Below are 25,565 nucleotides of genomic sequence, written 5' to 3'. Positions count from 1 at the left end.
GCAACAAATCTTTGACTCATGGTTTGCTTCTGGGGAACCTGACCTAAGACATGACCGTTCAAAACTACTGAGCTTTTTTTTCCATCCATATCACATCAGTTTAGCAAAAGCAATATTATCCTTACAGAATGAAAGGGAGGTATATCTGTATAAACTGTCCTTATGGAGGATAAACTATTTCCTGTTCCATAAATTGCTGTGGTTGCTGGTTCTTTTTTTTCTATGCACAGGTTTTTCCACAAAGCAAGAACAACACTTATATTTGCCACACTTAAACTTTTCTTTTGCACTGATGTGTGGATATGGATACAAGTAATCTTTAGTGGTAGAGAGTCAATAGTGTTGCCATTTTCAAAATCTTAAGGAGTGTCTCCAGCACTACAAGAGGTCTGGAAATTAATCTCTAAATCTGCCAGTGGGCTTCACTTTGTAGAGCTCTAAATTACATCCAACAGAGGGACTCTAAAATAATGCTCTTCTAATCCTTAGAAGAGAGACCACAATTTAAAGGGGAAAATGTTTAAAAACCAACAACAATCCTGAAATAAACATTTGAGGATGGAGGTAAGAGCAGCTATTTGTGGTGATGTAAATTTTGAAATGGCAAAACCCTCCTGGTATTTATACTAGGGTAGGGAGAACTAGAATCCAGTCCATCTAAAACAGTGGAGTTTCAAAACATGCATTTTGTTTTCAAATACGGACACCACATTCAGTCAGGGCCATGTTTGGATATATCTGATCTGATACTCAGACTCTCCTGACTCGGATTTTCTCAAAATCTGGCCCGAGGTGTACAGTAGTGTGATCTCGCTAGAAGTGCAAGAGGAGAGGTAGCCAAATTCATACTGCTACAAAGTATGATAATTATTAATTATCATCGATGACAACTGAAAGCAGATGTTAATTTTCTAATTTAATCTTTACCTATGCCATTCTAATCTATGCTATTCTAAAGAAAGCTTTCCCCTGATAGAAGGTACTGTTGGGCTCCCCAAGTTGATCTTGGGTCCCTCTTGTGAGGGCGTGTGTGGGCGCACGCACACCTGCTCTTTGTTCTTCTCTTTCAAGGATCCATAATTGTTATTCTTTCTTTGAAAGATGACTCTGACACTCGTGGACTCTGGAAATGCCTACGGGTTCACAGCTCCCTTGTCTTACAACCTCCCCCTTAGCCACTGTCTCATTGTGGAGATATTCTTTGTGTCCCATTGGGGTCAGAGACTAAGCTGCAGCTGCCCCTTGAGATGTTGCCGGCCATCTCTATGCACATTTACTAGGCTTCTCATTTTCTCTCCTGGTGACTCCATCCAGATAAAAGGTTCTCTCTTCTATGAATGCTCCTATTAAAAAACGAACAAACAACAACAACAAAACCCTCTGCATTCAAATCTTGGCCTCATGGTTAGCTTCTGGAGAATCCGACTGTTCTCATGTGAGAATCCATGACCGTTCAAAACTCTGCTTTCTTCTGTTTAAATCACATCCGTTAACAACAGTGAGGTTTTCCTGATCATAAGTGACATAAAGGGATCCCAAGGGATGTTACAAACCACTCGTATATTTGAAAGTTTATTACACAGAAGAAAAAGAACAATCTGCACAGTTGACAAGATCTGAAAAGACTTCTGTGATTACTGGGTAAACCATCTTTACTTTCAAACACATCACTCTGCATTTTTCTCAAGTCTCTTGTTAGTGCTGGAGCAGTCAGTATGACCTGAGTTTTGAGGACCCCTGAGGAACCCCAGATGTACTGGAGAGGCCCCTGCTGCCCTGTGGAGGTCCCTGCCCTCCTCCCCAACTCTGGCTTTAACCAGAGAAGCTCTGCTTTGATATGTTCTGTTTTCCATGCTGGGCTCACTTGTAATGCCTTGTTTAAAGAAAGAGGGTTCACTCCTGCTAGAAAATAGCGTAGAAATGAAAAGGCGAGCCAAGGGGTCTTCCGGCTTCTGGTAACTCGCCACATTCCAGTACTTGCAGTGGCCACAATGTCCTGCTTTGAGCCCACATCCCTACAAGAAGCTCAGATCATCACTCGCCTCCTGCACTAGAATCTTCATACTACTTGGCACCTCCCCATCCCCCACCCTGCTGAAGTCTCACCCCCTACCAAGCTGCTTTGGAATGCAGCAGCCAAATTCTCCAAAATTTCAAACTCTTCTTAGATTGTTTTCTTTAAAAATTTTTTTAAACATTTATTTATTTTTGAGAGACAGAGAGAGACAGAACATGAGCAGGGGAGGGACAGTGAGAGAGGGACACACAGAATCGAAAGCAGGCTCCAGGCTCTGAGCTGCCAGCACAGAGCCTGACTTGGGGCTCAAACCTACGAACTGTGAGATCATGACCTGAGCTGAAATCGGACGCTCAACCAACTGAGCCACCCAGGAATCCCTAGATTGTTTTCTTTACTTTTCTCTAAAACTTAGCTCTTTATGATGCCTCTGTTTTTTTTTTTTTTTTTTTTTTTTTTTTCCTGGAGTTCTCTCAGGTGGTGGATGTTTGAGTTCCTAAATCCGACACACAATGGGCCTGGGAGTCAGTAAGTGCCCTCCTAGTTCTGCATTGTCTTTTCTAGACCATTCACTCTAGACACTGTTGCTTTGAATCTCATGCCCTCAGATTATGTCACCCAACTTCTATATTTTTTGCAGTCATCTAAAGACCTCAGGGCTCATAGTCATTTTATGCAGCATATTTTCTGTCATAATATCTAATGACTTTAGTAACCACAAACATAACACTTTCAACATTTTGGCCTCTCAATTACATGACCCTCCTTCCTGCCATGATCTTGGTCTCTAAGACGCCCACAATTATAGGCCAGAGACTTTCAATCCTGGTTTCACTGTAGAATAATTTGGACATTCACAATATATCAATCTTACATCTGATCCAGAAAAATCAAATCTAACCCAGAGAAAGTCTGATTCACTGGTCAAGACTGGTCTAGCATCTGTATTTTTGAAACTCCTCAAGGGGCTGTGATTTACTGCTAGGGTTGAGAAGTGCCACTCCAGAAGATTTTCTTTCAAATGCGATCCCTGGACAAGAAGCACCTAGGTCACCTGGGAGGCTGAGAGATATGCAGAATCTCAGGTCTGCCTACCCAGACTTACTGAGTCAAAATGTGCATGTGAACAAGAAATTCAAGGATTTATATGCACATTAAGGTCAGCGAACCACTGGCCAGCTCTTGTCCTTACCACTGATTATTAACTGCAACTCTTCTAACACTCCAGTTTCTTTTATGATATTCTCCACCTTTCTGACTTACTCCCTCTCAGACCCCTATTTTGACACTTTCACCAGGGCCTACAGTCTATTAAATGTACCCATCTTGGCTGTCACCTCTCTCATGTTCCTTCTTCTCTCTTCACTACTTTTAAATCGCACTGTCCACCTTGTCAACAATCCCTTGCATTAGATCCTCAGCAATCCCACTCCTCTTCTTTTCCAAGGCGTTCACTTGGCACCCCTTCCCCAACACCACCTTCACAGGCTTGTAGAGGACCGTGGCCGCGCACAGCCGTGCTGAGTGGGCTCATCTGAAATTCATGATAACAGAACTCAAACGGGCCCTTAATTCTGCCAAAAAATTGTACTATATTTTCATAATCTGTTCACCGTCCCACCCTCCCAGACAGTGATTTCACACCTTCTCCACTCTCCTTCAACACCACCTCCCTCTCTGTCCTCACTTTCAGCTGATGACCACGATTTCTACTTCACTGGAAAAAGTGACAATCACGAGACAGCTTCCACAGCTCCCAATATCACCACCCCGCCCCTGTTCTGCACCCTCTCTTTTGTGACTGGGTCAGCTCTCCGTGCTCCCTCCTGTCACGTCTCATTTGTACTCAGCCTCCCATTCCCTCGTGCCTGGTCAAGGGCAGGCCCCCGCAGTTCTCCTCTCTGTCTCTTAAATCATTAATATTCCCTCTACAGGAACCATTTCCAGCGGCATACAGACATGCACGAGGCATGTGGTTTTCTCAACTCAGGACCCTCCCCACTCGTTTCTGCCTGGAGTCACCCCATGTCTTTGCTGACCTTACAAAATGCTTCAGAATACTCACTTATAATTGCCCTCTCCATTTCCTGTCCTCTTCATCTCTGCTGTATCTATTCTAATGCTCATTCACCTCCACCATCTCGAAGGTACTGCTCTTTTCAAAGTCACCAATTACTTTTATCTTGTTAGATATACTGGTGAGGTGACTCAGCAGCAGGTTTGACCCAATTAGTTTCTCCCTCTTCCTCACTTGCTTACCTGGCAGGGGCACTTCCCTGGTTTTTGTCTTATCTCACTCCATCCCCTACTGCTTCCTGGAGTGAAGGTCTATCCCCTTGTGGAGGCTCTGTCCCCTTGTGGAGGCTCTGTCCTTGGACCTCTTCTTCTTTTCTGTCTTCTGTCTATTTTCACTTCCTTGATGAGCTCATCCAGTCTCATGCAGAGGTCTTCTAAATTTATCTCCAGTCTAGACCCCAGCCTTGAACTCCAGACTCATATATCCAAATGACTTCTTTCAACTGCATTGGGTTGTCTGATAACAACCTCTTGAACTGCATTTCCAACCCTGCTCCTTCCACAGCCTTGCCCATCTTAGTTAATGCCAACTTTATCCTTTCAGTTACTTAAACAAAAGCCTCAGACTTGGCCTTAACTCCTTTCTACCTTTCTCTTTGTCCACTGGAAGTCAGGGCAGCATATCAGGATCTGACCACTTCTTGTCCCCTCAGGTTCAAGCCTTCTTTATTTCCTTCTTGGATTACTGCAATAACTTTCTGTCTTACCTTTACTTTTCCCCTTGGCCATCATCACTCTATCTCAACACAACAGAGCGATCCTGAAACCCTAAGTCGGATCATGCTGCACGTCATCTCCAACCCTCCAATGGCTCCTATCTTGTTTACTGTCAAAACCAAAGTCCTTATAAGGACCCATAAGGCCCAGCATCACCAGGACCCCTGACCTCTCTTGAGATCACCTTGTTCACTTGCTCTCTTTTCTCATCTCTGTAGCATGCTGGCTCCTCTGCTGGTCCTCATGCACATCAGTGGTACTCCTGCTTCAGGGATTTTTGAGTCTGCAGTTAAATCTGCTTGAAGTCAACTTTCCCCTCCCCAGGTGTGTGCATAATCTGCTCCCTTCCCTTATTAAGTTCTTCAGAGGGCATCTTCTCAGTGAGTCATTTCCTGTTCAACTTTTATCTTTTTAATTTTTGTAAATGTTTATTTTTGAGAGGGAGGGAGAGAGAGAGAGAGAGAGAGAGAGAGAGAGAGAGAGAGAGAGAGAGAGAAACAGAGGGAGAAAGTGGGGGAAGGGCAGAGAGAGAGAGAGGGAAACATGAAACTCAAAGCAGGTTCCAGGCTCTGAGCTGTCACCCAGAGCCTGACGTGGGACTTGAACTCACAGACCTTGAGATCATAACCTGAGCCGAAGTTGACTGTATAACTGACGGAGCCACCCAGATGCCCCTCCTGATCAACTTTAAAAACTGCAACGTCTCCTTATTTTTTTACCATCTCATATAATCTCTAGTTCATGTAGTAGTTGTCTCCTCCACCAGAACTTGAGCTTCACAATGTTTGATCTGATTTTTCATCACGATTATATTTCTGTGGCATATAGTGGGTGCTTGATTAGTATTTGCTGAATGTATGAACAAAACCAAAACATGAAGTGGGATCAAGTCTGTTATACATGGTTTTAGACCTCTATAGAGCGGAAAAATTAATCTTAAATATATTCAATGAGTGCCAATAATTTTTTTAAAGTTTATTTTTATTTATTTATTTAGAGAGCGAGTGAATGATAAGGGGAGAGGCAGAGGGAGAGGGAAAGAGAGAATCCCAAGCAGGCTCTGCACTGTCAGTGCAGAACCCGAAGTGGGGCTTGAACTCATGAGCTGTGAGATCACAGCCTGAGTCAAAATCAAGAGGTAGATGCTCAACCGACTGAGCCACCCAGACACCTGTAAATGAGTGCCATTTTAAACATCTCTTTTTACTAAGTTCTATTGGGATTAAGAACACCAATTTCTACTCCCTAAGGTGAAATCCTACAAAGCTGTCCTGGCCTCCAGGTGGACTCACTGGAGAAGTCCTAAGATATAAGAAGACCTCTAGATTTGTGCTAGGGGACCCCCAGTGTCTCACTATCATTTATGAGTCTACAAGTGTCCAGTAGCCAGTATGTTTTAACTAAAGCATCTTTGAAAATGGCATCCTCATACTTCTCTAATCCACATTTCACCTGTATGTCTGCTGCAGAATTAAAGGAGGGTGTTTGAGTAATTATTGCATGTCTTCATCTAGGTGATCATAGTAAACCTGAGCCTAAAATACAACTTCCCAAGAACTTCAATTTTCAGTGAACAAAGAGGTAAGTGCCTTGTTTGTTTTCAATTCCATCCCACAAACACTGAGTACCTACATACTAGACTAGTGCTGGGGGACAAAAGGACAAGTCAGGTAAATGTTTTCAACGTATGAGAATAATCCTGTGTATCATGAAAGAGGCTGTCTGAGTCAGCAAGATACATCAACATAAATCTTTATAGATCTGCCTTTATATTAGCAGAATATATCCTTCTCATGAAGTATCTCTAGAACCTACCACCACCAGATATTCTTCATTTGAAGTAATTTCACAGTGAGCCTCCTTACATAAACTGTACGTGAAATCCCGAGAAACAGTGCAGATCTTTGGTTGTGCTCGCATTCTATTGTATTGAATAGTAATTACTTACATTGTTGCAATGCTGTTTATTTGTAAGCTAATTTTGGTTAGTACTTGGGTCTGGCCTCTGAATTCTGTTCCTATTTTGCTCATTTCAATGCTTCTTGTTGATTTCACTCTGAGATGTGGCTTCCTCCCACCCCTCCCATTTAGCGAACCATCTGATTTATACATGGGAGAAGTCTTTCTGAGTTAGAAGTTATTTTTAGCTATGTATAAAACATTCAAGAAGAGAGAAAAATAGGTTGTAGTTCAGAAAACAATAAAAGGCTTTGCCCATAAACCATAACTTGTCTTCAGGGCTGCAGTGAGGCCAAGTATTGCTTCTGTCCTCATGCCTCAGTAACTGCAGTCTTTTCAATAATTTGGGGCACATTTGAAGTAATCGACTCAAGGGTTTATAAAGAAATGGGAATTTATTAACAGGTAATAAAAATAGTTACAACGCAATGTTAGGATGTCCTATTTGCATATTCTGTTGTTATGTTTGATGTTGATTAATCCCATTGTGTGCAACTGAAAATCTTACTTTAAGAAGCAGTTTCTAAAGTACCAGTTGAGAAGGTTGCTTTCAAACCAGACTGCGTGGGTTCAAAATCCAACTCTGTCACTTCCAGATCTCTCATAAGTCCCTTATCTTCTATGTGCCTTGGGGTCCTCATTTATAAGATGAGGATAATCCTTGAATACATTCCATAAGGTTTGTAAAGATCAAATGCGTTGATAGGGGTATCTGGGTGGCTCAATTGGTTAAGTGTTCGACTCTGGATTTCAGCTCAGGTCATGATCTCATGGTTCATGAGATCTAGTCTCTGTCAGGCTCTGTGCTGACAACATAGAGCCTGCTTAGAATTCTCTTTCTCCCTCTCTCTACCCCTCCCCTGCTTGCACATGTGCACATGCTCTCTCTCTCTCTCAAAATAAACTTAAAAAAATGAGTTAATACACACTTTACATAGTGCCTGACATAGAGTAAATATTCTTAAATTACTATTAATAATCAATTAAAGATACACATATAGGAGATAGGACCAACACCAAACTGCTCTAAAAAACAGCAGAGAAATGATGTTAATTTAAAAACAAAAAGAAAATGTCTTGATGTCTGAATTCCTTTAGCTTTTTCTGACATTTCTTATTGAGACAGTCAACACACCATTAGATTAAAACTCTTTAAGATTGTATTAGAAATATATAAATGATTAAGTATTAAATTGGCCAATCTAGTTTGTATGCTAAACCTAAATGCATATTTCCATTTAAACTTGTGAATCCTTAACTCTAGAGATGTCATTAGCATTCATGTGTTTTAAAGAAGTATAACATGGCGTTTTAATCAGTCTGTACAAATAGTATTTTCTAATTCTTTAGATTATAAGCAAATCATCACACTACATTAATTTTTTAAAGGTATAACTAGAACAGATTTTTGATAAAAGAGACAATAATGAGACATACTCATTATTGTACTTAGTAATAAGGTATAAATCACAGGCTATTTATATATTACTATTACTTTTACCTAGACCCAGACCATCCGCATTTTTACAGTTTTGGTTTTTCCTTTGAGTTTCCCAGTGCTGTTTCCCTATTACTTCAAGTTAGTTATCATCACTTACTCTTTTTTTTTAACATTCCAAATGTTTATCATGTGGTTTTGAACCACATAACAGCTCAATACAGTATATGATATAGAGAGAAAAGACAAAGAATAGTTTAACACTGGCTTTATGAAATTAAGTGGCTCCAAATAAAAACTAGGCAGTTGATCAGGTTTCAAGATTTTGTCTTAAATATTAATATTCTAAAAAAGTAAAGTGATTCTTAAAGAGTCTAAGGAAATAAATGATTTTTCAGGCAAATGCTTATTTTATATGAACAATTTGCCCCTCACAACGTGAAAATAATTTCACACATCTTACTTAATGAAATAGGCTTTTTTGGCAACACTCTTATTTTTTCTCAGTAACCCATGCTATCCATTCTGTCCTCTCTTTTTAGTAATAAGATATGCTCTTGTTTTTGCTATCTGGACCTGTAAAGCCCCAAAATTTGAGTATGCACTTAGAAATTCTAAGGTGCCGCTGTGTGTGTGTGTGTGTGTGTGTGTGTGTGTGTGTGTGTGTGAAATGATGAACAGAAATACCCAAGTTACTCCAGGATCTGGGCCTGGGCTGGCCTCTCACTGGTGCTCTATAGGGAAGCAGTGTGATCACAGAAAAGAGCCATCAGACCTCACCTCTGCGATCATCACTACACTGGCTCACTCCTCTAGGACCAATACAGGTTCACTTTCAGAGCTAACTCTAGGATTGGGTATACTCTGATTTCAGGGGCATCAGGAAAGCATCCTTGCTCTCCAAGAGATGTGTCCCTAATTTTTGGCAGTAACTTGAAATGCCTTTAGGAAGGGCTAGTTTGTAATCCCACCATTAGAATATTCTCTTCACATGCAAATGACCTGAGAAATAATACCTTGATCCAAACCATATAATATATTCTAAAACTTGGCATATAAACTAAGGGAAAACTCTTTTCAGTTCAGATAAAGAAGAGTTGGAAGGCACATGAACTTCAAACTGGTATTCAAGTAACCAACAATATGCAACATTTTCTAAGGGGGTACACAAACAAAAATGTATTTAAGGGAATCTGTATTTGTATCTTTTTTTGAAAGTTTATTTGAGGGGGGGAGGTGCAGTGAGAAAGGGAGAGAAGAAAGAATCTCAAGCAGACAGTGCAGAGCCCAATGTGAGGCTGGAACTCATGGACCATGAGATCATGACCTAGGTGGAAACCAACTGAGCCACCCAGGTGGCTCTGTATTTGTGTCTTTAACTTCCATATCCACTTCACCCTAACAATCACTGAGCTGCAAACCTGTCCCCGGCTTTTCAAAATGAAGGTATGTCTTGCGTCCCAATCTTCCCATGATTCGTTGCTGGAGGGTGTACAAGTCTCTAGGGTAGGACCAGTTAGGTTCAAACTACTCGGGAAGCTTAGTGGGGTATTTGAGAGACTAAGGGACTAGAACCACAGGGTAGCAAATCCGTTTGCAAAGTAAGTAATTACAATTCTTGGCATTCATCAAAATTGAAGGAAGGGGACCTAATATGTCAGCTAATGGGTCACTGAACCTAATAGCCAATAATGGAACACTATCTGATTTAGTGCCTTTACTAGTTTGAAAGACTTTTATAAATTAAGATTCAAGTTTAATAAACAAAAGGAACATCTGGGGCAAAATCAAAGATATTTTAAAATATTTTTAAAGGGCACATTTTTTACCTAACCACATTCCATCATATTTCATCCTAAGGACACCTTCTATGTGCACATATCCATATGCTAGGCCTCACCTGTGTTAAATCTAATTGAACACTCTGGGGTTTGTTATTTTCTTAGGCAACATGCTCCATGGCAAGGACGCTGAGCAATGTGAGACCATTCTATAAAGACCAGTCTTCACATTGTGAGACCTTGTTCAACATTCAGTCAAGAAAAGACAAACAAAATAAGGTCATCTTACTCTAGTGAAAAATGTTAGCAAATAGGACAACAAGCAAGTTTATCCAGAAGGCATTTGTACCACTTGCCAGACTAGTCCCAACTCTGCCTTGCTGAATCTTGTGCTCAGAAACGGCGCTCACTGGTCACTTTTTCCACCTCTTTGACATTTTGAGGCCCTAGGTCATCAATATATTACTCAATATTTTTGTGATCTTCCTTAATTTAAGCAGATGACCTATGTCTTCCTTCCTTCCTTCGTTCCTTCCTTCCTTCCTTAATTTAAGCAGAAGACCTATGTCTTCCTTCCTTCCTTCCTTCCTTTTTCTTTCTTTCTTTCTTTCTTTCTTTCTTTCTTTCTTTCTTTCTTTCTTTCTTTCTCTCTCTCTCTCTCTCTCTCTCCCTTTCTTTCTTTCTTTTCTTTCTTCCTTCCTTCCTTCCTTCCTTCCTTCCTTCCTTCCTTCCTTCCTTCCTTCCTTTCTTTCTTTCTTTCTTTCTTTCTTTCTTTCTTTCTTTCTTTCTTTCTTTCTTTCTTTCTTTCTTTCTTTCTTTCTTTCTTTCTCTTTTTAATAGACCAAACAGGCCTGAAGATAGAAACTCCTCTCAAAGCTCTTCATTTTTCCTGTCAGTTTACCCACAAACATGCACGTGTCTCCAATCTATCCTGAAAACAAACCAACTCTGAAATGACTCTAGGACACACCTGCCCTTCCCAGCTATTCTTCCACATTCTCTTTCCCTTTGTGGCTAAACTGTTTTCAAGTATTCGTCTGTTCACTAACCCTTCACCTTAGTGCTTGTCTGGATTCACGCTTAGGGACCCAACTGTTTTTTCAGAGGCACCCAGCAGTCCCCCTAACTGCCAAATCCAACAGCACCATCTTACCCTCTGCCACTTTCATGCCATGTAGTTACCTGTTCTTTCTCAAACCTCTTTCCCTGGTCCCTTTATTTTATCCACTATATTTCACACAGCTCTCCACAGGCTCTCTCTTTCATTTTCGTCTTTAATTTTATGGTGGTGGTTCTCAACTCTGTGAATCAGAATTATCCGGGGAGGTTTTAAGACCTGCTTCTGTCTGGGCCCCACCTGCAGAGGTTCTGATTGCACTGGGCTGATGAAGGACCGAGGCATTGGTGTTCCTCAAAGCTCCTCAGGTGATGCTAATGTGCAACCAGGTTTGCATACAACTGTCCTATATATGCATTGGTGATCTCATTCATTCTCATGGCTGTTCATTCAAAAATCAATCCCTTGAGTCCCATTTTTTGGTAAGCTCCATTCATATTTTCAATTACATTCTTGAAAACTCCATCTGAATGCTCAACAAATATGAAAAACAGAACATGTACTGAATTGGTCTCAGTATCACCTCACATCATCCCTCTCTCTATAAACTTGTCTTCCTGGTTTTCTTTTTAATTATGGAGTCATTATCCTCTCAACCCTAAACTCAAAGCTTACAATAATCCTCATAGCTTTCTTCAAAACCATTCTTTTTTTTAATGTTTTATTTATTTTTGAGAGAGAGAGAGAGAGAGACTGTGAGCAGGGAAGGGTCAAAGAGAGGGGGAGATACAGAATCCGAAAACAGGCTCCAGGCTCTGAGCTGTCATCACAGAGCCCGACATGGGGCTCGAACCCACTAACAGTGAGATCATGACCTGACCCGAAGTTGGACGCTTAACCGACTGAGCCACCCAGGAGCCCTCTCTTCCAAACCATTCTATGAAGTTACAGACAGTACCTACTTAAACTGGTTTTGAAACCCGGCCCTTCTCTGTCCCTGCTCTTAAGTAGTGTGATGCTAATTTAATACCAACAATTCTTACTAAAAACTATAGCTTCAATTAAATTGTTCTCCACTGTGTCATTGTTTCCAGGTTAAAATGGAAACTTCATATGAAATCCTTTACAAGCTGTCCTCAATTACCGCTCTACCTTCACCTTGATCACTTAATACTACTCTCCAGATGTACTGAACTTCCTGAAGTTTCCTTAATACGTGATCATCATTAACGTGGCAACTCACTGTATTTTCTGTCACTTTACCCAGAATGCCTTTCTCTTCTTCTTCTGCTGAGAGAACTCTCCTAATTATTCAATATTCACCTCGGAAGACATTTTCATCTTGAAGCCCTTTTTGTCTGTCTTCCTTTTATGTGCACCTGTAGCAATCTTTTCAAACCATTTATCATCCTGTACTGTAATAGTCTGTGTAAAGTTTGTGCCTGGGAGTTTTTGAGAGCATGATTACTCATATGTATATATCTCCAATACTGATACTTTTTGAACACCTCTGAATATATATGTGTAGTTTTGTGTTCATAATATCTAGTACAGTACCCTAGCAGAGATATTCAAAATGAATTTATTGTTTATCCAGTGAATATTTGTTGAGTGTCTCTTATGTGACTTAACTATTTCTGACATGTGGGATGTGTCAATAAACCAAAAAACAAAGTCTCCCCTCCAAGTGATTCCCAAGAGAAAATACAATATATAAACAAATAAATACAACTGGATAGTTTCAGTGGTCCTTAGGGCTAGGGGAGGAAATGAGTGTTATACAGTGTTTTAGATCAAGAGTCAGAAAACATTTTCTGTGAAGGGACATACAGTAAGGTATGTCAGGCTCTGTAGACCAAGGTCTCTGTACTGTTGAACATAGACAATATGTAAATAAGCATGTAAACACTGCTTGTTATTTTGGCTGTATTTGGCCTGCAGGCTATAGTTTGTTGACTCTTTCATTTGAGATGATAGGGAAGGCCTCTCAGTAGAGCTAAGTCTTAGAACATGAATATCTAGAAAGAGCCAATCATCCTAAGCCAGGGTGTTCCAGGTAGAAGGAAGAGCAATGACAAAAGTCATTCTTTGTGAAGCAGAAATAAAGTCTTCATGGTTAAGCATGGTGAAAAAAGGAAAGAATGAATAAATGAACAGAGGCATGAATGTGGGCCCATATAGAAAGTAAAACTACTACTGTAAGTGGAAAATTTTTGCAAGGAAGCATTCCCTTAATTGAGTTATGTAGCCACATCCAGAGAGATGAAACAAAGGCCTGACTCCACAGAAAAAGAAAAGTTAGTAGGATCTACTTAAAATTAGCTTATGCATTGAGTATCCATTGAATAGCAACAATGCACTGAGAATTATTGAAGGTGCTAGAATTTAGACAAAATGTTGAATAATTATGACTTTTACAGTTTCTGATAATCACAACATTGGATTCTATTGATTCTTAGCAATGCATATACATGTTTTATTTCTAGAAGCTTAAATATGACTTTGAAGGACTGAGAGATGCTGCTTGACACAGAACTAAAAGCAGGACTGTGATAACCACCCCCACACCCAGTGTGACCTGGGAACCTATATAGAGAGAGAAGATACCAATTAATTTTATTTTAGGTAAATGGCTTGGAAAAAAATTCTTGAACATCACCAAATTAAATACGCTTAAAAATTGCTGAGGTATTCGTAAAAAATAGATCTCAACTTTGAGTTTAATTTCTTACTTACATTCTAAAATTTTCATTTTTTTTGTGAAGTGTGAATAGATAATAATGAAAAACAACACAAATCAACATGCTTATTCTACCTTTGGAAAACTTATGAGATGATGTAATACTTTTTAAATAAGTGACTTTTCCCCAACAGTCATCTTTGAATATTATCAATTAGCTCATCAAAATCAGTCGAATAGGCCTACACATAATTTGTGTCATTTTAATGAAATAAATTTCCAAAACGTACAGTCAATAGAACGAATTTTTGTTATAGGAAAAGCCACGGACTTTGGAGCTGCCAGACTTGGTTCTGTAGCCAGGCCCTGGCACTTGCCAAGCTCGCAGCCTTGTGCAGGCTGGAAGCTCCCAGAAGCACGATTCTCATGTGTCCAGAGAGAAGGACCTTCCTCCCAGGGCTGTGGGAGGATTTAATGAGATATGGAAGGGAGGGCACCTGGAATTGGGAGGTAGTCAATAAATTTAATTTAGTTACTTCTTCACTGACTTTACCCCAAACAGAACTATATCTGTGTAAATGTATTTTAAATGTTGATGATTCAGTGTTTTTTTCTCTATTAAGAAGGACATATCTTTAGGGGCATCTGGGTGGCTCAGTTGGTTAAGTGTCCAACTTCGGCTCAGGTCATGATCTTGCAGTTTGTGGGTTCAAGCCCCACCTCAGGCTCTGTGCTGACAGCTCAGAGCCTGGTACCTGCTTCAGATTCTGTGTCTCCCTCTTTCTATGCCCCTCTCTGCTTATGCTCATGCTTATGCTCTGTCTCTCTTTCTCTCTCTCAAAATTAAATAAACATTAATTTTTCTAAAGAAGGACATATCTTCATATTCATAATACTAATCAGAAAAAAAAAACCCTACAAGAAATCTTTCAGTTTTCCACTGCATAGAGAGCTATTGGTACTGGTTTCTGAGTCTTCATTAATAAAACTCTCCCCGTGAGGAAAGTTTCTCCTTATTTACAGCCTCTATCCCTCCTAGCATATGTACCAGAGGAGAGACCATATTTCTAGCTCTCCTATATGAGAACTGGTTCCTTCTAGAGAGGATAAAATGTTTAGAAATCCCTCCAACAGTCAGATCTCTCGGTTCTGTCGATGCCTTCAGTCTGGCAGAGAGTTCTCAAAACCCTAACAGGATTTTATTAATGAAGATGAGTGATTCCCAATTTGATTATAAGTTTCAGGACTGGAGCGTATTGACCCCATATTGTGTGTTCCCAGAAAAGATGTATAAAACTGCCATCTCTTCCTGTGTGTGGTGTGATTTAAGAATCAACTTTTTTTTTATGGCTCCTTGATGCACGGTTTTATAGCTTTACTGTTACAGATGTTTTATAAAATTCAGAACTATTGGCTATATAAGTGCTGTGAGGGGGGGAAAAAGGTTTTGCAGCAAAACATGGAGATCATTTTTCAATGGCTCAGGCGTCCATAACCTTTTCTGAACAGCCATTTCAGCATTCAACAACCTCATGTTTCAAATTCTTCCCCCTAAAACTTTATTCTTCAGTTTAAATTTAAGTTTTGATTTATATCATCAGCAAAGACAGAGAAACGTGGATTAACATTCCCAATAAATTACCCATTTGTAACTCATAATTAAATAGGGGATAAATTATAATCTCTAGTTTAATCTTGACTTCCCAAACTCTTTTCCTCACCTTTATTCACTCCCTTCCCTCTTTCTAAACAAGCAGCATAAAAGCTAAGCTACCGAAGACAGATCCCCAAACTTCCAATGTTAAGAGTGTATAAAGTGGAGGGTTCATTTACATAAAACAATTATTTTCCAACACTATCTTGGGTAATTTTTTTCATGGCTTACTACTAAAACTGTGTAAAACATAACTATGTTCATATTTTACTGTTAAAAAAATAAACACAAACATTTGGGCAAAATGATGTAATAAAAATAAATCAACAGCCATATCCTGTTCCCTATTGCCTTGTCCCTTCCAAGCCCCTGGGCAGAAAGAACATATCCCAGGATGACGCACACATCAGGGACTTTTTAGGAAGACCCGGCACTAACTACTGTTAGCAATTGCAACTATTTCCAAGTACATTAAATGTTTTCTCTCAGTCGTTCCTGTGTTTTGTTTAAGCAAATCAGTGCCACAGGAAGAAGAAAAAAAATTACAATCTAAATTCCACTCTTCGTTTCCAACCATTTTTAAAAGAGAAATAGTGACAATATATTTGAACCTATAGTAATATAGATCTTATCACAATAATGATGTCTTACCTTTAGATCATAAAAGTACACAGCTTGATTTTATTAAACATTAGGAACATGAGCCATATTTGCCAGAGTGTATACACTTTATATTCTAATCTAAACAGAAAGCTCTATGTGACAGCATATCTAGAAAATGCTTTGACTATGTTCAAAAAGACTAATGGATTGGTTTCATATGTCTCTTCTTCATACTGCCAAAATCAACACAAGGGTAGAGGCATTGCTTGCAATAGGAGATAATCTGGCTACAACTCCATCTCTGTAAAACCGTGCCAACTACGGAGCCCAAACACCAGTAGAACAACAACAATAGAAGCAAAGAAATTTTTCCATTAATCAGAAAGCTCCAAAGTTAAGGTACGTGGAGACATATAAGCAGAAACTATAACAAATTATAAATCTGATGGTGATTTACCTATCTTTACAACAGCTTCAACACAATCCTGTAGGCTGAGTTTTGTGATTTCTTTCAGTGTGAGCTTTTATATCGATAAAGCTAAATCCTTTTTGAGTCTTTTAAATACTTCTACTTAAGAACTTGTTTCTTTTTGTAGTTCAGGTAAATGACATAACTACATTTTTCCAAATAGAGCAATAAATTTAAAGGAAAAAAAAAGAAGGAAGGGTCACTTAAATTGTTTACAGAGATCTTTTTGGAGATAGTTGAATTTTGATGAGAAAATTGCTAACGAGAGGTGCTCAGCTTTTCCCCAAGACGCTATTGGCACCCTTTGCCCTTTAGATACATGAACTTGTTAACAATGTGATTGGTTAAGGAATCATCTGATCATATATGTCAATAATAAAGAACAAAGCACCTTGCAGTTTTCTCTCCTATTCTACTCCCCTGTGAAAGACAGATGTGTTGTGTCTAATTATTCACCGATTGGTATCGGGAGAAACATTAACATAATTGGCACATTTGTTCTAATTAACAGAGAGAAACTGCCACATGCCACCCAACATGAAAAGTGACTCTAGCAACCATTAGCTAGAAAAACTCCCATCTATCAGAAAGGTTACTTTGTTGGTCTCAAACTGGGGCCCCTCGAGTCAGAACACGGAGATTGGAAATGACACAACAGAGTTGAGAAGAGTGTGTACACCTGAGAGAATGAAGATTCATCCCGGAGTCGCTGGATGCAGGTACATTAATCAAACAAATGGGAAAAGCAATTATGGGGTGATTATCAAATGCACACTGAGCCAAGCCAAGCTTCTAGAAGGAGCATTAGCTAGAAGCTGGGAGTCTGCCAAGTTTCACTGACTGGTTTAGAAGTGACAGGTTTGAAGGTTTTCCCGTATTTGTTTGTTTTAACCTTGCTCTTTAGACCAGTGATTATCCAACTTTGTTGGGCTGCAGAATCACCTGGGGAGCTATTAAAACTCTTACAGCCTGGCTAGACAATGTACCAACTCCCAGGCGATCCCAACCTGCATCCTCACCTGAGAACCAGCACTGCAGACTGGTTCTGATGTGCTTGCTAAAATGCAGATTCAGATTAAGTGGCCTGGGGTAGGGCTTGAAATTCTGCCTTTCTATGAGTTCCCAGGTCATGTCAATATAGACAATCTATATATCACACTTTAAATAGTCAGGCCTAGACGATTCTAAAGGATGACTATAGCTAATAGCCCAATGGAGACTTTTACCACGTACAATTTGGGTCCAATTGCTCCAGAGTTTGCAATCCCAGAATTACGTTCTTCTGATTTCTTACCCTGGCAACACTTTCTCACCATCTCTTGTAAGTACTTCATATGACTAAGAGCATCTTCATTATAGAATGCAAACAAATGTTCTTTATCCATAACAGTTGTGCACAAAAAGTGTCTTAAAATACAAAAAGCAAGAGGCCATTAAAAAAAAAAAGACGTAAAAGGAGGAGAGCTTTCTCCCTTCACCCACACCTCCCCCACAGCTATTGTGGAGACATTGTTCCAGACTTTCTCTCTTGTCAAGAATAGAAGGCTGCTTTATTTATGCATTCATTCCTTGTCAGATTTGCAATCAAATAAGATACTTACTCACATCGACTATTGTCCAAAATACTCTGTACATTCAATAGGATTGTGAAAGTATGTGTGTTTTTATTCTTTAGAAACTGTTGTTCTTCAAGCATGTTGAAATTATATCTCTAGACAATTGTAAAAAAAAAAACAAGTGGAAAATGTAGTGACATTTTGCTCAGTTGTAACTTCTGCAAAGGGAAGAAATTTGCTAAGAAAGGAATTTGTTTTCCTATTGAGGAAACACTCCCTTAATTGCACATATGTCTGGCTTATTGCTTTTGAGAGCTGAATGTACACAGACCATACTGCGGAGGCAAACTTGTCTTGAAATCTGAAAACTTCCATTCCTAAATCCTAAGTTCAACTATGAGAAGATGAAAGAACACTAACCTAATGAACTTTTAAATCAACTAATAGCGACAACCACCCAATGCCCAGAGTAGAATATCTAATATCTTCCAAGGGAGCAAAATAGCACTGAAATGTCCTTAAAATGCTAATTTTTTTAGGGCAAAGCTACTATGCCTTGACTAGTCATTGGTTAGTTCCTAATGATTCTTTACCACAAACTTGCCTTTCAGGATAAGGAACACTCAGTATTTCTTATTAACCAAGTAAGAATGGGACTCTTGCTAAGTCTGGCCACCTTTAAAAAGGATGGACTTTTGGGGTGCCTCAGTGGCTCAGTCGGTTAAGTGTCTGACTTGGCTCAGGTCATGATCTCAAGGTTCGTGGGTTCAAGCCCTGTGTTGGGTTCTGTGCTGACAGCCCGGAGCTTGAAGACTGCTTGGGATTCTGTGTCTCCCTCTCTGCCCCCTCCCCATTTGTATTCTCTCTCTCTCTCTCTCCTTTTCTCTCTCAAAAATAAATAATAAACATTTAAGAATTAAAAAAAAAGAATGTATGAGCTTTCTGCTCTCCAGGACTGCCATTTTGTCACCCCCTGTAAATGTGCAGTGAAAAGCACCTATAGACATATAGAGACAATTGCTGAAATTCCAAAACAAGAGAACTTTCTGGAGAAACAGATATCCTTTTCTTAACAAACAAGGGTAACAGAAATAAAAGATCATCTTGACCTGTGATTAGAGATGCAGGCTAGGTCATTATCTGTTGCCACTAAGAAAGAGGTTGTGTTTGAAAACAGCTGCAGCTTAGCCTGGATGATTTTACTTTCTCCTGAAAGACCAAATCTTTTCTAGGTCTTATTCACTTAATAAGAGCAAATTTAAAAATCATGTTCAGAAATTTTTATCCCCCCCCTAAAAGAATTTTTTATTCCCACAGAAATTAAAATATGTCCTTTATTTCTCATCTCCCTCCACCTCTTTTACTTCTACCCTAAAGCAAGCAACCATTTTCTCTTGCTTAGGTTCAGGCAAGGTCTGCTTAATGGATCCCTGCTTCCATTCTGACAATACCAAAGTCTGTTTTCCACGCAGCAGCAAGAATGATCTTTGAAAGGCATGCATACCAGAACATGACAATTCTTTACTGAAAATCTCCAGTGGTTTTCATCCATTCAGAGATTGGTCTAAACTACTTTCCATGTCTATAAGTCCACAGACTCATCCTCCTGTAAGTCCACAAAGCCCTCCTCGGGGCTTGACTGTGCCTCTAAGGCACTGGCCTCTTTCTTTTTAATTTATTTTTTTAATGTTTTATTTAATTTTGAGAGAGAGACAGACAGACAGACAGAGTGTGAGTGGGGTGGCGCAGAGAAAGAGAGACATAGAATCCGAAGCAGGTTCCAGGCTCTGAGCTGTCAGCACAGAGCCCAATGAGGGGCTTGAACTCACGAACTGTGAGATCATGCCCTGAGCTGAAATCGGATGCTTAACGAACTGTGCCACCCAGGCGCCCCTACACTGGCCTCTTTAAATCTAAAGACACATCAACTCCTGCTGAGGGTAGTTTGCTCCCCCTATATGGAACTGCCTGATTCAAATCTTTTTAAGACTGGCTCTATCCTGTCATCACAGCTCATATAGTACCTCCGCAGATAGATTCTCCTTGGCCTTTGAAGTGACTTCCAATCCACATAACCATCAACCTCTCAAATATGACCTTTTCTTACTTCTTTTAACTTGCAATTATCTGACAATTCCTTGGTCATTTATTTCTATTCTTGTTTAGTCATCTTTTTGTTTTCTTTTAACCCATTAGGGACTTTGGCTGACTTGTATCTTTTGCAACTAGAAGGGTATCCAGCACACGGTCAGGAGACAATAAATATTTTTGAATCAAGGAATTAATGATTAAAAACTAAAAGCTGTTGGGGCGCCTGGGTGGTTAAGTGTCCGACTTTGGCTCAGGTCATGATCTCACAGTCCATAAGTTCCAGCCCGGCATCGGGCTCTGTGCTGACAGCTGGGAGCCTGGAGCCTGCTTCAGATTCAGTGTCTGCCTCTCTCTCTGAGCCTCCCCTGCTCGCTCTCTGTCTCTGTCTCTCAAAATAAAATAATAAAGACATAAAAAATAAAATAAAAACTAAAAGCTGCATGCTGTGCTAGAGCTCAAAGGAACCCTTATGTATTTGCATCAAGTCAAACCACATCTATTACAAGTCCGAAAAAGGTTTATAATTTCTTACTGTTTTTTAAAATGAATTTTGGCATCATTTAATGTTATTATTATTTTTAACTTGGTTTACCTGGTTATCTGGGCTTGTGGTCAGCTCTGTGTATAACTATTAGAGGCAGATATTGAAAGAGAAACATATGGGGTAACCATAATAAAGAGGTGACGCTGGCAACTGTAGATTGAACCAATGCAAAGCTTGCAAGCTGCTTAGTGGCCAGGGAACCTCATACTTGTGCAAAACTGCTTGCAAGGCTGATAATCAGCTAGTAATAAAAACGCCTTCTTGTTGCTACACACATGCGAGGAGAAAACTCCAACAGATATTAGTGGGTGCTGACAGCAGTAAGTCTTCCCAAATTCGTATTCAAACTCTTCTTTTCTCCCTTTCGCCTGCAAAGAATATAAAGCGCAGCTTGGAAGACAATGCACCTGCACGGAAAGGCATCAACATGAAGTTCCAATTATGAGGGGATGGCAGTGAAACACGCGTGCCTCTCATGAAACAAAATGTTCGGCAGCCATATTAATAATCAATTAGATGGAGAGCCACCTGATGCTGCACATTTGGCAGAGCCACTAGCTGCCAGCCACTTTCTGCCCCGGTAGTATTCACTTTAAAAAAAAAAAGTCCGTTCCCTGCTTATCAAGACTAAGCTCAGCCAAATAAACTATTCTTCTGCACTTCAACCCATATTTCCCCACTTGCTAATTAGAGATGCAAATGTTGATAAATAGAGGACGGCTTCTAAGCAAAACTGGGTCAATAAGTTGAACATCGTGCTCTGTGCCTCCAATTAAACTCCTATGAGAAATGGCTCAATTATAATTAGAGAAGCAATTATCCCCTTGTTAAAGGTGATACAAATCACGGGTTTTAGTGAAAAATTCAGTTTTGCTCCTTCCGCCATGCCAACAAATCTTGTATCCATTGATGTTTTGATCCCAGAACCCTCCAAAAGAGATACTCTGATGAAATACAGTATCTCTATTTCTGGCTCACCATGTGACACAGCATTTTGGAGGCATAAACTAAGATGAGCAAAGAGGGATTCATTTTATGGAGTGCTGCTATTATACTGCTGGAGCACCCAGCGCCCTGCATCAGTGTATTAATTTTCAGGCTGGTTTAGGGGGTAGGGAGGCCTGTCTATTGAAAGGGAGGCAAAATGCCCTTCCAGAAATGTAACAAAAACATTGTATTTTTGGCGTGGTCCTAACAAGGACCACTAACATAGTGGGCAACACCATTTTAGACTGCTTCTGGTGGTTGTTTTTCTTTCTCCCATGTGGTCTACTCTTAATTGTAATATGATTATTATTAATCTGCCCTACACTCCTTGAACCTAAGGAACTCCCAATGGCCCCCCTTTTTTTCCTTCCAGTCGTTGTGGGTTGGAACTTTGCTCTCAAGCTTCAGACTAATGAATCCCCTCACCCCACACTGAGTTCTCTCAATAGGGCTGCAACCTCAGTGGTGACAAGTATAGCCATACCCAACAGGGACTCTTTCCTTCATTTAATTAAATATAGTTAGAGAATCTGCTAAGTAGGTTCAGTCTCTGGGTATTAGAGATAAAACATGAGCAAACCCCCTTTTTGCTCCTTATTTCTTCACAGTTTAGTCAGGCAGGCAGAGGAGTAAACAGATACATTTCAACATAAGTAGTAGTTGGAGCTATAAAAAATCATTGTACATAGGAGCCAATCACATTGGTTCATCCATACCAGGTGTTATGGTATGGCTGAAATAATTCTATATGTGCTGCTAAATGACTGAGCGCTCCCCTTCTCCATCCCAAGACTGGATGGCTCCCTGGACCACCCTGTGATTCAGCAGCTGAAGGGTTTATACCTGACACAGCACAAAGCTTTCAGATTCTGCCCCAGGGCTAAGGAAGTCATAGAGTTGTTAAATATCTTAAATAAAACAAATTTAAAGAAAGGAGTTGGCAAGGAGACAAGAGGAGGGAGAGCCAAGCTTAAGAGCTCTGGAACCCATGTGCTTTATCCTGGGGTGCCCACAACATAATGTTTCTTACCCAAAGGGTCACCACTTGGAGAGATGGAGGATAAGAAATCTAGATTGGCCTCTTCCTCCTCTGAAACTTTGTCACTCCCTTTCCTTTGGTCCTGAAAAGGAGAACTACCAAAAGTAGCCTCAGCCCAAATGTCCTCTTTGAAATAAAATATGCAGGCTGATCTAATGTCTTAGGATCATAATGACCAAGTGAACACCAGGACCTTCAAAAATTAGAGAAAGGACAGCAGCATGTCATGACTTGCTGTTGATAGTTACATTAACAAGCCATTCATGAAGTAGATATTTATATACATGAGGGCTTTTCCTTGTTTGAGGCTTACAATGGGATCTTCATTTGCAGTTTTTATGGATTCTCAACAAAGCCCTGGCTAGAGAACACAGGAGGGCACATTGGTGATTTTTCATAAGACAGAAGCTTCATGTCTGTGCGGCCCACAGCACCCAGCACAGGTACAATGTGCTTAGTGCCTATTCTGAATTCAAGAGCTTGAATTTAGTCTTCTGTAAATCAATAAATGGTGATACAATAATAGTACTAAAAATGGCTGATGTTTCTTTAGCTTTCTACATATTCTAAGCAATTTACGTGTATCATCTCATTTAAACTCCAAAACTACATTCTGGATAGACACTATTATTATTATCTCCATTTTATAATTCAGAAAACATATAAGATATACACAGAGATTTGAAACACCTTGCCCAAAGTTGAAAAGTTAAAATGGTTATACTTAGAGTTCTAAGAGGAAGTTATTTCAATATTTTATAATAGAGACCAAAGCCAAAATAAAGGATTATATTAAATGTTATTTATGACCTCAGACATGCCTCTGTTGTTATTTGCATCAAAAGTGATACCACTGTAATTTAAGATTGGTAGAGTCCTTGAGGCACCTGGGTGACTCAGTTGGTTAAGTATCTAACTTTGGCTCAGGTCATCATCTCACATTCATGGGTTTGAGCCCCACGTTGGGCTCTGTGCTGACAGCTCAGAGCCTGGAGCCTTGTTTGGATTCTGTCTCTGTCTCTCTTTGTCCCTTCCCTTCTCATTCTCTCCCTCTCTCTCTCTCTCTCTCTCTCAAAAAATAGATTGGTAGAGTTCTTTAGAAATTTATTGACTTGTATGGGAAGGAAGAAAATTGTTTCCTCACGTTCTGCAAAGAATGTACCTGACTACTTCTTCATTGGAGCTAGACACATACTTATAAAACAAAGATCAACTGAATCGATCAAGTCATGTATCCACTGAGCATTTACTATTGGACTTTTTTAGAATCACTTGCCTTGGACACAAAAGAAGCACAAATCCTTGTCAGTATACCTTCATGTTTGATTTTATTTATGGTAAAATGCAAGAGTTTGATCTGTAAGATCAGTATTTCATTCTAAGCTATATTTATGCTTTTAGTCTTCAAAAAATTTAAATATTAAATAATAAATTCATTTATCATATAATCAAAATAATCTTATAATGTTTTAATTCACCAGGTTACATTTCATTCCTTTCATTTTTTCACTTATCTGCTCCTCTTAAGCAAATGACTGTTGTAATGTGTCCCATTAAGGTATTTATTAGCTTTCTAATCTTGGTGATTCTATGGGTGTTGGAAAATATCTACCTGGGAGTTCATTAGCCTGCTCTTGAGCAGGACTGTTTGATGTCTCTTCTGACTTCAAAAAAAAATGGAAAAAAATGCATTAAATATAGTTCTTTGAATGTCAAATGGGTATATGATTTTTGAGCTTGCCAAGTGTTAATTGGTCTCTTCCTCACTGATGATACAAATAAAATTCACAGCCAATTAGTTTTCAGTCATGAATCTTTACTCCTTGACAAAGTGAATCACTTTGTTGGAGCGACTAAAAAAAAAAAAAAAAGAAAAAAAGAAAAAATTACTAGGCTTTCCTCACTGAACATCTTGGCAAGGACCACCAATCTGTAGGAAGCACTGGGTAAAAATGAGGCTGTGGACACCCATGTTATTCAGGACATGCTTAGTTCTTTAAGGTAGTTTAATGGAAGTCTGAATTCAAATTTTAAAAATACAATTAAGGAGACAGATGAACTATTACAATAAGTGAAATAAAATACTGAATAGAGAAGATCTGCCTCCTTTCATCACAGATTATGCATCAGTGTTGGAAGATAAGGTTTTGATGTGGTTGGATAAACAGCTATAATTATGTAAAGTCTCTGATGCAGTGCTAGAAAGTGCCATGAAATGCCAGTAACAAAGCAAAATATAGTTCTCTCCTTGCAATGTAAAATAAAAGCTTTCATTAAGAGCACTACTTTGAGTCTTTGCATTGACACATGGATATAAATGGCTGTGAGAGAAAAAAAATGGAGCTCTTTTCTAAAATCCTTGCTTACATTTCTGAATTTACTATTTATAATAATTTGGAAAGAGCAATCGGATGTTAATCCTGTGGTGGTGAGATCAGCTGAGGGGGCTCCCACCTTTGCTTCAACCTTCAAAAGTCTGAAAAACTACAAGAAAGCTAACAGTAAGTACATAATTAACTATGAAACACTTTTTGAACTATATTGTGTCGATAATATTGTTTTGTTATTTCACAGATAAAGAGAATTCAAGGCTTATTTTTACAAAAAGAAATAAATTAGCTGGCTCATATTCGGGCCCAAATTGCCCTTTTTCAATAAAAGAATAATAATTCCAAAGAACTCAATGTAGTTGGGAGGTTAATGAAGACCAACAGATTGGCACCTATGTATGTCACTTGTCAGACTGAATGTGTTCCCAGGCCCACAGAATGCCCAATTAGCTAGAGCAATAGTGTTCGATGCCCATTAGGATGTCTCCTAATAATCATAAAAGGTAACATTTTTGAGAGCTTAGAGTTATTTGTTAACAAATGAAAGGTACAGTATTAGACAATTTT

The 25,565-nt window shown here is 39.4% G+C and overlaps 1 protein-coding gene across 3 annotated transcripts in view; it reads right to left on the bottom strand.

Annotated features, from left to right (window-relative positions):
- Nucleotides 1-25,565, bottom strand: part of UNC5C (unc-5 netrin receptor C) — a 353,514-nt gene that overhangs the window by 69,945 nt on the left and 258,004 nt on the right. The gene's annotated exons all lie outside the window — the stretch shown is intronic.

Source organism: Suricata suricatta, chromosome 1 (genome assembly GCF_006229205.1).
Source record: "Suricata suricatta isolate VVHF042 chromosome 1, meerkat_22Aug2017_6uvM2_HiC, whole genome shotgun sequence".
In the NCBI taxonomy this organism is placed as follows: Eukaryota; Metazoa; Chordata; class Mammalia; order Carnivora; family Herpestidae; genus Suricata; species Suricata suricatta.
Note: the sequence above shows the minus strand (reverse complement) of the source record. Positions and strands in the feature narration are given on the sequence as shown.